We start from the raw sequence: 15,124 nt of genomic DNA on the forward strand, positions 1-15,124 counted from the left end.
AGTTAGAAACATCGATGATAGAGAGACATCGATCAGCTGCCTCCTGCACAACCCCCACTGGGGACGTGACCGCAACCAAGGTACATGCCCTTGACCGGAATTGAACCCGGGACCCTTCAGTCCGCAGGCCGATGCTCTATCCACTGAGCCAAACCGGTTTCGGCAAAAGAAATTTTTAAAAAGAGAAAGAGGAGCTAGATTTTGGGTTGGGCCTGGGAATTCTAAAAAGGCAGGAGGAGGTGCAGGCAGCAGCTAGAGACCTGTGGGCCGCTGGTGGGATGGAAGGGCCACTGAGAGGCAGTCAGGAGACAGGGGTCTGGAGTGGCTCTGCCTGTGCCAGACTGTGGGTAGGTCCCTTGACCACTCCTGGTCTTCTTTTCTCCCCCATTTGTAGAGAGGGGTTGCCCTGGATGACATCCTCGAAGCTCTGTTCACTGGACGATTTTCCCTGAGGCCCCTGAGGAATCCCACTTCCAACACATTTTACAAAGACGGCTCATGGAATTCGGCTAAAAAATGTTAATATTTATTCAGTCTGGGCGATGCATACATAAATGGCTGTTAGACTATTTCTTCAATTTCCTGCACTTTTGAAATCTTTAACAGCGACAGCAAGCTGCTGCCAGCTGATGGGTTCATGCTAATCCCAGCTGGCATGACCCCGATCAGAATGGGGAAGCAGGCAAAATAGCCTTTAGTAGCCTTCCCGCTGGGTGACTGCACCCCCTCTTCCCTTTGCGATCCCCCTGCCTCGGCCAGGTTCTTCAGCCATCCATGTCCTCTCTTCAAGGGCTGCCTTCTCCAGGGTTGCCGATCTCACTGTGAGACTGGTTGGACCTGAGGTGTGAACCGCTGCTGGTGGCTTAATTTCAATTCCTGCTTCTGCTCATAACCCAAAAGGCATGCATGTCAGACTGAGGCCTGTGAGGGGAGAGGCTGGTGAGGACATTTTACTGGAGGAGGAAGGTGGCTCACTGCCCCTGAAACTGCCCCAGGGACAGGGCTGCTCCCTCGTTGCAGGGAGAAGGTCAGTCCTGTCTCCTTGTCATGATATTGTGTCCTGCACAGAGCAGCTCGGAATGATGCCAAAACAACCGCTCCCTTCAGGCATCTGTGTGTGTGAGTGTGTGTGTGTGTGTGTGTGTGTGTGTGTGTGTGTGTGTGTGTTGCCTGTCAATCCGTTGGATGAAAAAAAAAAAAAAAGATGAGATGCCTTTCTGAGAACAAAATAGTTTATTGAGAGAGATTTTTCTATCATTTAACCAGTTTTCTTTCTATCAACTCACAAGATAAAAATCATCTTTAAAGGGAACTTGAAATTATGATCATAAGTGGGAAACTAGTATTACTTGCTGTAAATGGAAAGCAACTATAAAAATAAATACAGTGGAAAATGAAACGATGTTTCTAAGTTCTAGCTGGATTCCCTGGTAAGAATCTCAGTCTGAAACTTGTTTCTCTTTGTTTGAAAAAAAGGAAGTAGCAATTTTAAAGCACATCAGCACCAAATTCAGATCTCCCCCCTCCCCCAGATTTAAATTCTAATGACCAATCTTGAACTGAAAAGCTAATAGTAACCTGTTCTTTCAGCGAACACTTATGAATGCCTACAACAATCCTTTATACCACAGGTAGATACGTCCCACACTTGGGAGCTCTGGACGCTTGCAGATGGTCTTCTCATCAGACTCCCTGATTCTATCCTGGCCTTAACTGCGACGCCCGAGCCACCGCCTCCCTTGTTAGCTTTGACTGTCTTATCTCTCCCAGGGCTGTTCTACAAGTCTCTTGGGCCTTTGTATCTTGCCTCACCCATTACTTCTTCAAGTCTGCACAGAGGTAAATTTTGCCCAGGGAGTAGTTTTCCTAACCCCTACCTCCAAATAATTCCAAGGAAGGCCGGCAGTGTAGACTCTCGCAGCCTCCATGTCCTCATCTGGGAATGGAGGAAGTACAGTCACACTGGTCTCACAGACTGTTGCAAGGATTCAATGATCCAACGAAGAGAATGTGCCTTGCACAATGGCTGTAACAATGGCTATAGAAGCAGTAGCAGTAATGTTAGCCATTAAGACATGAAGTCTGACCCGAGTGCCACCTACTCTCAAACACTCAGCTCTTAAGCGAACCCCCTTAACCCTTGTGACATGCATTTACTGGCTCTTACAAATGCCAACAAGCGATTGGTTCACTGAAATTCTTGGTCAGTGATGGTTGATTGTCTGGAATGCCATTTGTGTTTGCATGGTACATCTCGGACCTGAATTAGCCCCCAAAGTCAAGTAGCTCGGAAAAGGAGTGTGATTGGAGGGCACGACCTAGTGTTCCCACCGGAGAGGCTCATAGCTTCCTGGGGATTCCTTTGCTTCCCCCTCATAGTGGATGCGAATAGAGGGGCAGCTTCTAAGAAGGGAAAGGGCCTTTAGCCCTCAAGGGGCTTTGGAGTGGCCCTGTCATCCTGAGCAGTAGGCAGTGCACTCATGGTGAGTTCAGAGTCTCTGTGTAAGTCTTTCTTTGCCTTCCACACTAGATTCTTCGAGGCCAGGCTCATCCTCTTCTAAAAGGAAGCCAGGCAGAGCCATACAGTAAAGGGAGGTAAACATTCTTTTCTACTAATTTATCAATTTAACACAGCACGGTGGTGTTGGGTTGCAAGGTCAATAGCCAGCAGTCACATTCCTCAGTTGTTTGATTGGCGAAATGCATGAACAAACAGCCAGTGAAACTCTTTCTGATTAATCATGTTGATAAGTTTTTTTGTAGGACACCGCCAGCTCTTTTAATTGAACCTGCTTGGACAGCAGCCCATTCTGGTGAAGTGTCTTGACTTATCTAAAGAGGCATTGATGAGAAGGCTACTGGGCCTGGAACTTTATGGTGAGAGCTCATAATCATTAACGCATGTGGCTACTGCTTTCCTGCATTTTGGTCCCTTTCTTGAAATGAAGAAAGTGTTTTTAGGGTGAGGGCATACGGTAAGCGGGGATGATCCCCAGAAACATGAAAGAAAAGGAAGAGGCTGTTATTAGCTGTATCTGAAAACACTGTCTTATTGTCAGGAATAAAAGTATTCGAAAACACTATTAATAACTTCAGTGGACACTCATCTCTTACGGGCAAAGGAAGACAAGTATGCATTTCTCTCAAAACGTGAAAATTCAGAACAGGGCTCCTAATCTTGCCACTCTTGGCATTTGAGTTGGACAATTCTTTGCTGTGGGGAGCTGTCCTGTGCATTGTAGGATGCTCAGCCTCTTCCTGGTAGATGCTAATAGTCCGTCCCCCCCCACCTCCCATCCTTTTGTGGCAACCAAAAGGTCTTCAGTTGAGACCATTCTTCTAGAAGTAAAGTTCTAAAATCTCAAATAACCTATTACGACGCTCTGCTGATCCCATTCCATCACATTACTGAAGACAAATCTAAGCATTTAATTCTTCCAGGGGGCTCTTCTCTCTGGGACTGCTCTTCATCTGGTCTCTCTACACTGAGACCTTCAGTCTGTGTGTCTCCTCCTCCTGCTCCTCTTTCACTTCTTCCTCTTCCTCCTCCTCCTCCATACACAGAACCCTGTTCTAAGCTGATATTCAGTAGCAGCTGGCTAATTAACCAGGGAAAAATTAATTAATTAGTTAATTAATTAATTAATTAATTAATTAATATAAGCAGGGAATTCTTTCTCCCTTAGGTTTGTGACCCTTCAGAGGCAGCCCATACAAAAATCCCCCAAATTATCCAGAGATAAAATGAAGATTCTTTAATTCAAAATAGACATCCAGCGACAGCCATTTAATTGGGGGGAGAGACAACAGGAAGAAGTGGCAGAATTACCGAAATTAAAAACAGCTCACATCTATTCACCGCTTACCAGGTGCCACACACAGTGTCTGATTTCATTCAGGTGTTATCCCCATTTCACAGATGAGGAAATAGAGATTTATTGAAGTGCTTTGTTTTCAATCCCCAGAGCTGAAGTGGCAGCCTGTGGATTTGAACGCAGGCAGCAGGACTCTGGGCTGGCACTCGGCCCCTATTTAAACAGCTGCGGTCCTGCAGGGTGGAGGGTCACTGAGTGGGGACCAAGCGGAGGGGCGGCTTTTCAGGAGCTGCGAGAACAAGTGGGCTGAATTCTAGAGGCCCCAGCGTTCCGTGTCTGGGCCTATGCAAATCTTCAAGTGAATGTGGTCCCATTGCTTTGTTTCCATCTGTCTTACTGAAACTGCCTCTGCTTAGCGGTGTGGAGTATTGCTTTCCCAGTTTAGAAAGTTAATTTATAAAGGCAGCTGAAGTGAAGAATATGGTTCAAGAGGGTGCCCCAGCTAGCAGGTGTTGGGGGAACAGGGTGGGGGCAGTGATCGTAGAGTGGAGAATTGAGAAATAAATTGAAACCTTGACCTTTGAAGAATGTGGGAGGGGGAAAAAGTATGAACATAGGGCCAAAGCCTGGGCAACACCTATCCCTAAAAAAATACACCCTATTTCTGCTCATTTTGTATTTCTGATACAAAAGCACTAAGAGGTAGTTGTAGTTTCCAGGCTCTCGGTGGCAAAATTGTATGCAAACATTGAAAAACATTTCCCTATGCCCTCTATACCATAAAAGTAAACATGTTTACTGGAGAAAATTTAGAAACAAGAGAGAATAAAAATATAACTGACAATCCTATCACATAACAAAGTCCACTGTTTACGTATTATGAACCATACTCTTGAGAGGCACAAAGAAAGTCTTCAAGTGAATTGTAATCAAATGATTGGGGGTGGGGTGGGGGTGGGGAAGGGGGAGAGAAGAGGCCCTAGTGAAGGCAACATTAACAAAATGGACCCCCTTTAAGCAGCTGCATCTGACTGCTGTAAGAAGCCTCATACACTTTGCAGGGAGCAGAATGCCACTTCCTGAAGAGGGGGCATCGATGAGGCCCCCACTTCACTACTGACCATAGGCATCCGCTCTGCTTTGCTGTAACCGCCCTCCCCAGCCTGGACCAAGGCTTCCTGAGAGGGCCTTCCCAGCCCCTGCACCCCTAGAGGGCCCTTCAGGAGCTAGTCACCTGTGCGCCTGAACATGCTCTCCCGGCACTCTCTCCGGCTGGTGCTCCAAGAGCCACTGCCTTAAAAGTCTCTCAAACCCCAGCGTTCTCTCCGGAAACCACCCTGCTGGGCCTTCAGGAGGCTGGACCCCTGGAAGGCATGGGCAGACGAAGTCCAGCAGTCCCTGGGGTCTTTGATTTGGGCTGAGATCTGAGATTCTGCTCTATTGCTACATAACCCAAGGTTGTGTGTGTATGGTACCCGTACACATATCCATGGGTGTGCTCATGATGTGTGATCTAGATAGTTTTTCCTTTGAGGATGTGTTTTTTTGTGTTGTTTGTTTTTTTTTATAGATTTTATTGATTTTTTACAGAGAGGAAGAGAGAGGGATAGAGAGTTAGAAACATTGGTGAGAGAGAAACATCGATCAGCCGCCTCCTGCACACCCCCCACTGGGGATGTGTCCGCAACCAAGGCACATGCCCCTGACCGGAATCGAACCTGGGACCCTTGAGTCCACAGGCCAACGCTCTATCCATTGAGCCAAACCGGTTTCGGCTGAGGATGTGTTTTTAAAAGACATTATTATTATTAAAAATTTTTATTATTATTATTTTTTGTTAATTCTTACCAGAGGATATTTTCTCCATTGCTTTTCAGAGAGAGTGGAAGAGAGGGAATGAGAGGGAGCGAGAGAGAGAGCAACATCTATGTGAGAGAGACACATCAATTGGTTGCCTCCCGCACTCGTCCCAACTGGAGCAAGGAGCAAACTTGCAACCTAGGTATGTGCCCTTGACTGGGAATCGAACCTGCAACGCTTCGGTGCGAGGGCCGATGATCTAACCACTGACCCACACCAGCCAGGGCTAGACATTATTATTTTAAGAAACAATTTATCGATTGATTTTTAGAAAGAGAGAGGAAGGGGGGAAAGAGAGGGAGAGAGGGATGAGGAAGGGAGGGAGAGAGGGAGGGAGGGAGAAACATTGATTTGTTATCCCACTTATTTATGCATTCATTGGCTGTTTCTTGTATGAGCCCTGACGGGGGATTGAACCCACAACCTTGGCATATTGGGACAACACTCTAATCAACTGAGCTACCCAGCCAGGATAATAGATATAATTTTTTAAAGCAATTTTAGGTTCACAGCAAAACTGAATAGAAGGTACAAAGATTTTCCATATACCCACTCCCCGCCCCCCCACCCTTGACCTCCCCCATTATCAACATCCCAGGAGAGTGGTACATTCATTACAACTGATGAACCTACATTAGCACATCATTATCACCCAAAGCCCCTAAGGTTTTGATGGCAGTAAGAATGCAAGTATTGGTTCAACACAGGAGAAATGCATGGGGGTTAAAAGCACAAGCTTTTTAGTCTGCATGAAGAAACTGCCTGCCAGCCTGTGCCTGGACATAACAGGAAGAATTGGTGATACTTCTGAGTGGTTCAATCCTTAGACTTAATTTCTAGAGTTAAGTTGATATTTCATCACAATGATGAAGAAAATAATAACAACTACATAGCCCTCTATGAATAAACCCAGAATTTTCCCATTTGGAACACCTCATCCCTGATGGACACTTAAGTTGTTTCCATATCTTGGCTATCACAGGTAATGCTGCAGTAAGCATGGGAGTGCATGTGTCTCTTCCATATCCTGTTTTCATTTCCTTTGGATACATACCTAGAAGTGGAATTGCTGGATCACACGATAGTTCTTTTTAAGTTTTTGAGGAGCCCACGTACTGTTTTCCATAGCGGCCCAACCAATTTACATTCCCAGGAACAGTGCACAAAACTTCTCTTTTCGCCACATCCACGTCAACACTTATCTCTTGTCTTCTTGATTATAACCATTCTAACAGGTGTGAGGTGCTATCTCATTGTGGTTTTAATTTGCATGTTCCTAATGATTAGTGAGGTTGAGCTTCTTTTTTTTTTTTTTTTTTATGTACTTGTTGGCCATTTGGTTTTTATGGGGAAAAGTATCTATTTAGTTCGTTTGCTCATTTTTTTAATGAGGTTGCTATTGTTTTGTTATTGAGCTGTATGGGTTCTATATGTATTTTGGATAACAACCCCTTATCTGAGTTTATCATGTATAATAGTATTAATAAATTTAATTTAGTGAGCACACCTGTGTGCAGGACATTGTACTGAGAATTTCTCCCATGTTGTTTTATTTAATTCTCTTCATAGTCCTATAAAGTAGGTATTATTATATCAGGTTTTTACATAGGGACATTGACATTTATTTGACTTACATAACAAAGAAGTGGTAAAAGTGGGGCTTGAACCCTGCTCTATTTGTTTCTAGAACCTACACATATAACCACTGTCTTATGTTTTGGGAGGAAGAGTCTGTTTAGTTTTGAGGTCTCTATCCTGATGTGGGCATCCATTGTACACATTGCAGACTTCCATAAAATACTTCCAGTCTCAAAAAAAAAAAAAAAATACTTCCAATCTCCTCCAAGTTGGAATGTTTTTCAGCTTTCCTTTTGTTAATACTGGTTGCCCTCATGTATAACCGACAATCAGGAATCCTTCTTGGGTAGTGTGGCCAACTGACCATTCTTTCTTAGTATAACCGCAATTCACACTTCTGTCACAAGCCCCAAACCAACCACGGTCTTTTATCTCTGCCAACCTCATTGCTCAGCTGAACAGCTGGTATAAGAATATACAAAAGCTGACATATGTAATACTTTCAACAATAAAGAATTATTAAAAAAAATATACAAAAGCTCATAAGAATTTTTGTGTTTGACAACCTTCTCACAGTTGTTCATAAGAGAGGACTAAGATAAGAAAATTGTATATAATGGAATTTAGGGGGATCAAAGATACTTCAGTTTAACAGGACGAAGAATGTAATTCTGTAGGAAGATGGAGCAAGAGATGGTGTAGCGAGAGATGGTTTTCTTGGTCTTAAGATCACAAGTATGATCAGGAGTTGATTTTATTTTTTGCTTTGGATTCAAGTGAGATAATTGGTTTGGAATTCTTGGTCAGCATGGTATTATATTCCACCTTTGAATCTAAGGGTCCATAGTTTTTTAAAAGACAAAATCACCAGTAATAATAACTCATATTTGTTTTGCCTTTACCCTTGACTATCTTAGGCACCTTTTAGATCTTCTTTCACTTAATCCTCATAGTCATCCTGTGAGGGAGGTACTATCATTACTGCATTTTACAGATGATAAGAAGGAGGCCCAGGAAGGGTAAATAACTTGCTCAAGGTTACAGAGCCAGAAAGTTGCAGAGCCTGGATTCAAAACCTAGCAGCCTTCCTGCAGGCAGGGCTCTTAACCACTGTTTGATGTACCCTCTAAATTCTTGCGGGGAAATTAAGAATGCTTATGCAATCCATTTTGTGTATAGAGTTTGTTAGGCAGCAAATGCTTAGAATGCTTCTCGCTTACTTTTTTTTTTCTAACTAGAGGCCCAACACACGAAATTCGTGCAAGAGTAGGCCTTCCTTCCCCTGGCTGCCGGCACCAGCTTCCCTCTGGCACCTGGGACCTTGGCTTCCCTCGCAGCCCCGGCTTCGTCCTGAAGGTCGTCTGGAAGGATGTCAGTCTAATTAGCATATTATACTTTTATTATTATAGACTAGAGGCCTGGTGCAGGACATTCATGCACTGGGGGCGGTGGGGGGGGGGCAGTCCCTCAGCCCATCCTGTGCCCTCTCACAGTCCAGGACCCCTCGGGGGGATGTCCGCCTGAGGGCTTAGTGCTGCTGCGGAGGCGGGAGAGGCTCCTGCCACCGCCGCTGCCTCGCCAGCCGTGAGCCCGGCTTCTGGCTGAGCACAGCTCTTGCGTTGAGCGACTGCCTCCCTGGTGGTCAGTGCGCATTATAGCGTCCGGTCGTTCAGCCATTTGGTTGATTTGCATATTAGGGTTTTATTATATGGGATAATAGGCTTCCCTCCAGAATGCTCTTGACTTCTGTCCCACCCCTTCACTCTTCTTCTAGGAAGATTGAATAAATTACCTGAGTGGAAGAGAAAAGAGATCTGCATGGCCTTTCTTCTTTCTCTCATTCCCTCCTTAGGATGGAAACTGCCTACAGAGATGGCACACTTTAATCTGTTCCTCCAGGGGTAGGGCTGCCGTGTGGGTGGGAGTGGGCAGGCCTTTGGTGGTCCAGTGATCCAGAATATGTAAGTCTTGCCTAGATAGGAGGTTTGGTATGGAGACTCCTTGCTCCATCTAAGCCACAATCTCCAAGTCAGCTTCCTAAAGGGGATACTTTGGCCCCCTGGTCTTCTTTCTCAGTTGATCTAGAACTGAGATGGAGAATAGGGTGTTATGCATCCTCACTGCCCCCTCTTCCAAGTGCTATTGAGGGAAATAAAGGTAGACACTAATATCACATGAATTAAAGGTTCTTGGTCTAATATCCAATAAATCCATCCCCTTCCAAGAGAACCGGTTCATCAATTAAGCTAAAGAATGGAAACCCAGCAGGTACCTTGCTTACATGCTTTCATTTAGCTCCTGTAACGTTCAGGTGCGGTGGGATTTATTATCCTGGTGTTATTCATAAGGAAACTGTATTTACTCACTCAATAGATACTGGGTGTGGCCCACAGTCCAGGCTTTGCTCCAGGAGGCTCAGCAAGATAATGCGAATTGCTCAAGGTTGCATAGCTGGTCAGCGGAAGAACTAGAAAGTGAATGCAGGTCTGGCCAATGCCACAGATTAGTCATTCTTGGAGAGAAGGAAGAATGGGAACAAACACAAAAGTGATAATAAATACGTACTGATCCCTGATTTTATACCAATGTGAAACTTTACACCATTCAGTGCTTTGTGCATTACCTCATTAAATCGTTGCATCACTCTTATAAAGCAGGTATCCGTTTTTCATTACACACATAAAGAGCCTGAGGTTCAATAATGCTAAATTATTTTCCAAGGCCACAGAGTAAGTGGCAGAGTTCCAGTTGTAATCCAGGTTCTTCTCATGCCAAACCTTTAGCTCCTGAGAAGTACTGCCTTTGTTTTTCTGGAGTTTACAAAGGTAATTGAGAGATTATAGCCTCTGATATGACATCAGAGTACCTTGAAACCATTAATTAACAAGTGTAGATAAACCTGGTGGGTGTGCATGGTTGTGCTGATGTGTGGTGGGGGAGGCCAGAGGAAGAGGTATAGGTGAGAAAGGAGTGGCAGAGTGATTGGCATTGGGTACGTTCCCCCAAGCTTCATGGAGAAAAATTTTCAGCGAGGTTTCAGCTGATACATGCTTGACGAGGGTGAAGAAAAATAAGGTGGCAAGTTTGAGAATCGGAGATAATTTTTGAAGGGCATGTTTTTGCACATGGTAGGTCAGTTGTAAAAATTAAACAAAAGCCCACCCCTCTGAAAGTGAGAACTGCCGTGGCAAGGTGATGGGCTCCATCCAGGTCTTGAGGATTTTGTTTGGGTGATCAATGCATTCAAGACTCTGAAGACCCTGCATCTCCACATGGCTTTCTGTTAACCAACCGATGACAATGGGGAGTCATTTAATTTTTCTGGACCTTAATATTCTTATCTCTAAAATGAGGAAGTAGAATATGTGCCCTCCAGAGTTCCTCCTAGCAATAATATTTTTTTCTCCTCCCCTGCAGGGCAAGGGAGACTACCAGTCTTTCCCAGCATGTCTGGCACATAGATGATGGTCAATAAATTTTTGTTGAACTGAACTAATTAAAGACAATTATACTAATTGTAAAACAGATCCCTCCACATAGTAGGCATGTCCCGTTTGCTATAGTTTTGTTACTTATATTTTATACTTCATCTGTCCTTGCCTCTGAGCTACCAAACTTGTCATTTCCTTGTTGAGGAAATTTCTTCCCACAAACCATTCTGCTTCTCTCATTCTAAACTGCGTCTAGAATGGGATCAATTACTGTGTGAATCCCTTGCATTCTTTTTTTTTTTTTTATATTTTATTGATTTATTACAGTGAGGAAGAGAGAAGGATAGAGAGCTAGAAACATCGATGAGAGAGAAACATCGACCAGCTGCCTCTTGCACACCCCCTACTGGGGGTGTGCCCGTAACCAAGGTACATGCCCTTGACCGGAATCGAACCTGGGACCCTTCAGTCCGCAGGCCGACGCTCTATCCACTGAGCCAAACCAGCCTTGGCCCTTGCATTCTTAATTATTCTTACAATAGGCCTTCCTTCCCTTGACTTCCAGCACCAGTTTTCCTCTGGCACCCGGGACCGAGGCCTTCACTCTGGCCGGAGTCTGCTGCCTTGGTCTTCGCTGCAGACTCAGGAGTCTGCAGTCTTCATCTTCGCTGCAGCAGGAGTGCCGCTCCTTTAGATCCCTTCGCACCCTTCCCCCTCACCTCCCTCTCATAGCAGACGTCCTGTGGCCACTCCATGCCTGGAGCAGCTGGGTGGCTGCCATCTTTGTCCTTCTAATTTGCATATTCCCTCCTGATTGGCTGGTGGGCATAGTGGAGTGATGGTCAATTTGCATGTTTCTCTTTTATTAGTGTAGATTGTCACCTGATTATCTAGTTCTTAGCTTCTGCGGAATTGGCTACATGCTTATTCTACATTTTTCATGCAGTGGATGTGTGGAGAGTATCATTTGCTTCTTTGGCAGCTGAACAAATATGTGTATGAGAATGTGAATAAAACCACATGGTTGAAAGAGCATCACCAAATGGCAGCATGCTTTAATTGCAGGCTCAAATTTTGAGGTTTATATTTAAAATTAAGTAAATACAAGTGATAAGAATACCATTTCAAGGAGGAAAGATTCTCCCAATATCTGTTTTAAGCAGATATATTTAGCATTATGTAGATAAAACAACCATGTATTTGATGGAATTTTTCACTTTTCATCCACATGGCTTCGCACTGTGTAAGCAAAGCCTGAATCTGTCTGCTTAAAATTCCAACTTGAAATAGATCACTTCCACCCAGGCTTCTGAGATTGAGTCAGAACCCTGGAATCCAGTTGATCTGGTTGTTTGGGCAGTATTGTGGCAGACACTCCTGGTTGGCCTCCTGACCTCCAACCTCCTGTTATTTCTCACTAACAGAGCTCCAGTTGTGTGGAGGGCAGCAGTGTGCCCATTTAAGAGCACGCACCTTTCTAGCTTCCCTGGAAGCGAGAGTGGCCACAATCCAGATCTGACCAAAGAGATATAGATGTTTCCCGTATGGGGCTTCCAGGAAAACCATTGTTTTCTTTATTAAAAAAAAAAAAAAAAAAAAAAGGTGAGTCCAATTGGCACCTGCATTCTACCCTTTACTCTTTTCTTTCTCTCCGCCTGGAGTATGGATACCATGTTGGAGGGGCGGCAGCCCAACTTTTCAATTCTGAGGAAGAAAGTTAGGCACTAGGCGTGGCAGAGAAAGACGTTAGAAGGAGCCTGGGATCTTGTTGACTACCTTAAACAGCTGCCTCAGTCCTACCTCAAAATTCTGTCTTCAGAGAAAAAACACACCTCTGTTTGGTTAAGCTCTATGGTCAGTTACTTTCAGCCAAGTGAAATCCTAACTGATACAAATGTAAAATAAAGAAAAATATGAAAATATTAGGCTTCCAGAAAAACTTTACATATCCTGAAGAAATTGGCAATCAAATGCACCAGGCCATAAATATATTTTGCTGAACTTTGGTCTATCCATATCTTGTCAGTGATTGCTTGAATCTTTTCCTTCCCCTTTTCTCTTCTTTCCGCCCTCTCTCCCTCCCTCTGTCTCTCCCTCCCTTCCTTCTTCCTTCCCTCCCATCTTCCTTCCTTCCTCCCTTTTTCCTTATTTGTTTTGCTTCTTCCTTCCCTTTCACTAGTAAAACAGATTTTGTTGAGCAGCTCCTATGCTATCTATGTGCTGGAGATAAAATGGTGAGCAGAACAGGCATGTTTTCTGCCCTCGAATAACCATGCAAGTATATAATTATAAAACAATACAAATTCAATGAAAAGAAATATAGGAAAGAATGTGAACATAAAAATGAAAAAAAGCAAATAAACAGATCTGGTCTAGGGAGGTTTGTCTGAGGAGCTGAGTTCTGAGCTGAGACTAGAAGGATGAACAGAAATTTTAAAAAATATGTATTTTTGCCCTAACCAGTTTGGCTCAGTGGATAGAGCGTCAGCCTGCAGACTGAAAGGTCCCAGGTTCGATTCCGGTCAAGGGCATGTACCTTGGTTGCGGGCACATCCCCAGTGGGGGGTGTGCAGGAGGCAGCTGATCGATGTTTCTCTCTCATTGATGTTTCTAACTCTCTATCCCTCTCCCTTCCTCTCTGTAAAAAAATCAATAAAAATATTTTAAAAAAATATGTATTTTTATTGATTTCAGAGAGGAAGCGAGAGGGAGAGAGAGATAGAAACATCAATGAAGAGAGAATCATTGATCGGCTATCTCCTGCACACCCCACACTGGAGATTGAGCCCGCAACCCGAGCATGTGCCCTGACTGGGAATCGAACCATGACATCCTGATTCATAGATCGACGCTCTACCACTGAACCAAGCCAGCTGGCCAATATGAACAGGAATCTATGAGGCAAAGGGGGTAGATGGAGTGAGAAGAAGAAACAGCGTGTGTAAAGGCCCCAAAGCTGTAGAGAGCCTGGCACTTTTGAGGAACTGAAAGTAGTCACCTGTGACTAAAATACTGAGAATAAAGACTAGCACAAAATTAGGCTGGAGAGATGTGATAAATGGGCCAGATGCTGTAGAGACCTGTAGTCAGTTTATATTAAGGGTTTGGGTCTTCATCCTAAAAGTCCTTGAAGATCCTACATCTTAAGTAATGACCTGGCCATATTTGAGTTTAAAAACCCAAATGCTATTCTATCCTGGGGTCTCCCTGCCTCCAGCATCTGTCCTCTCCAGTGAACCCTAAATGGGAAACCAGAGAAGTCTTCTTCAATCACTGCTGTATCATGTCACTCTCTCCTCCATATACACACAAACTTTAGCTAGTTCTAAAAATGTAAAATATGCATGTGGCCAACTCAGCTGTAGCTAAGAACTAGGAACTCAGAAGACTATGTAAGAATAATTAAGAATGCAAGGGATTCATAGACTGCATAGGAGATATGAGGCTTGAGTTGATGTGGGGAGCCTAGTTGGAATACCAGATAGAATGCAAGGTGAGAGATGATGATAGTCTGGATTTGGGGGGTAGGGGGTGGGGTGGCAGTGGAGATGGAAGCAAGTTGTGGAGTTTGAATAAGATTTAGAAGGTAAAATCAGCAAATCCTGTTGATGGATTAGACCCAGAGGTTGATGGGTGAGAGAGTGCAAGCAGGACTACTAGAATTGGATGGCTGTTTGGCGGAGGTGGGGTCAGATGGGATTGTGATGGTAGCATTTACCAAAAAAGGAAACTTAGAGGAGGCCTAAGTTGGGTGAGGGTCATTAACGGTGAGTTTCCACTGAACACGTAGAGTGTGAGGAAACTTGAGACATCCATATGGTATGTCACATAGGCAAGTGTGAGTAGAGGTCTGACACTCAAAGGAAAGGTCTGGACTGCAGGCATCAGCCTTTGGATGGTGAATGAAGTTATAGCTCATGAGATTATATAAGGAGAGAGGACAGAGGGGAAAGAGAAGGGGCATTGGGACCAAGTTGATATAAAGTTGAATAACCTAGTTCCCAATCTCAGGAAGCTCATGACTCGGTAGAGGTGATGAGCTACACACATATGCAATTACAGTATAGACAGAAAAGGACTTGTATCCTACCAGTGCCACAAATGAGGCCTTCAGAGAAAGGAATACTAACCAGTCGAAGGGATCAGAAACTGTTTCATGGAGAAACATTCAAGAACATCTTTGTTAGGGAGCTAGAATAAAGTGAGGTAGATGAGGGGAGGAATGGACTATCAGATGAAGAGAATGAAGAATGACTTCACAAAAGGTTTGAATGAATCAAAATAGTACCTATTTTTTTGTCAGATCAACAAAAAATATAGTATATATTTTTTTGGTGTGCCACAGAATTTTAGTAATTAGTTTATATATGCTGTGAGATAAAAAAAAAAAGGTTGAAAATCACTGCTCTAAGCCAATCCTTTCCCACTGAATTCTGGAGG

The sequence above is a fragment of the Eptesicus fuscus genome, chromosome 17 (assembly GCF_027574615.1).
Source record: "Eptesicus fuscus isolate TK198812 chromosome 17, DD_ASM_mEF_20220401, whole genome shotgun sequence".
NCBI lineage: Eukaryota > Metazoa > Chordata > Mammalia > Chiroptera > Vespertilionidae > Eptesicus > Eptesicus fuscus.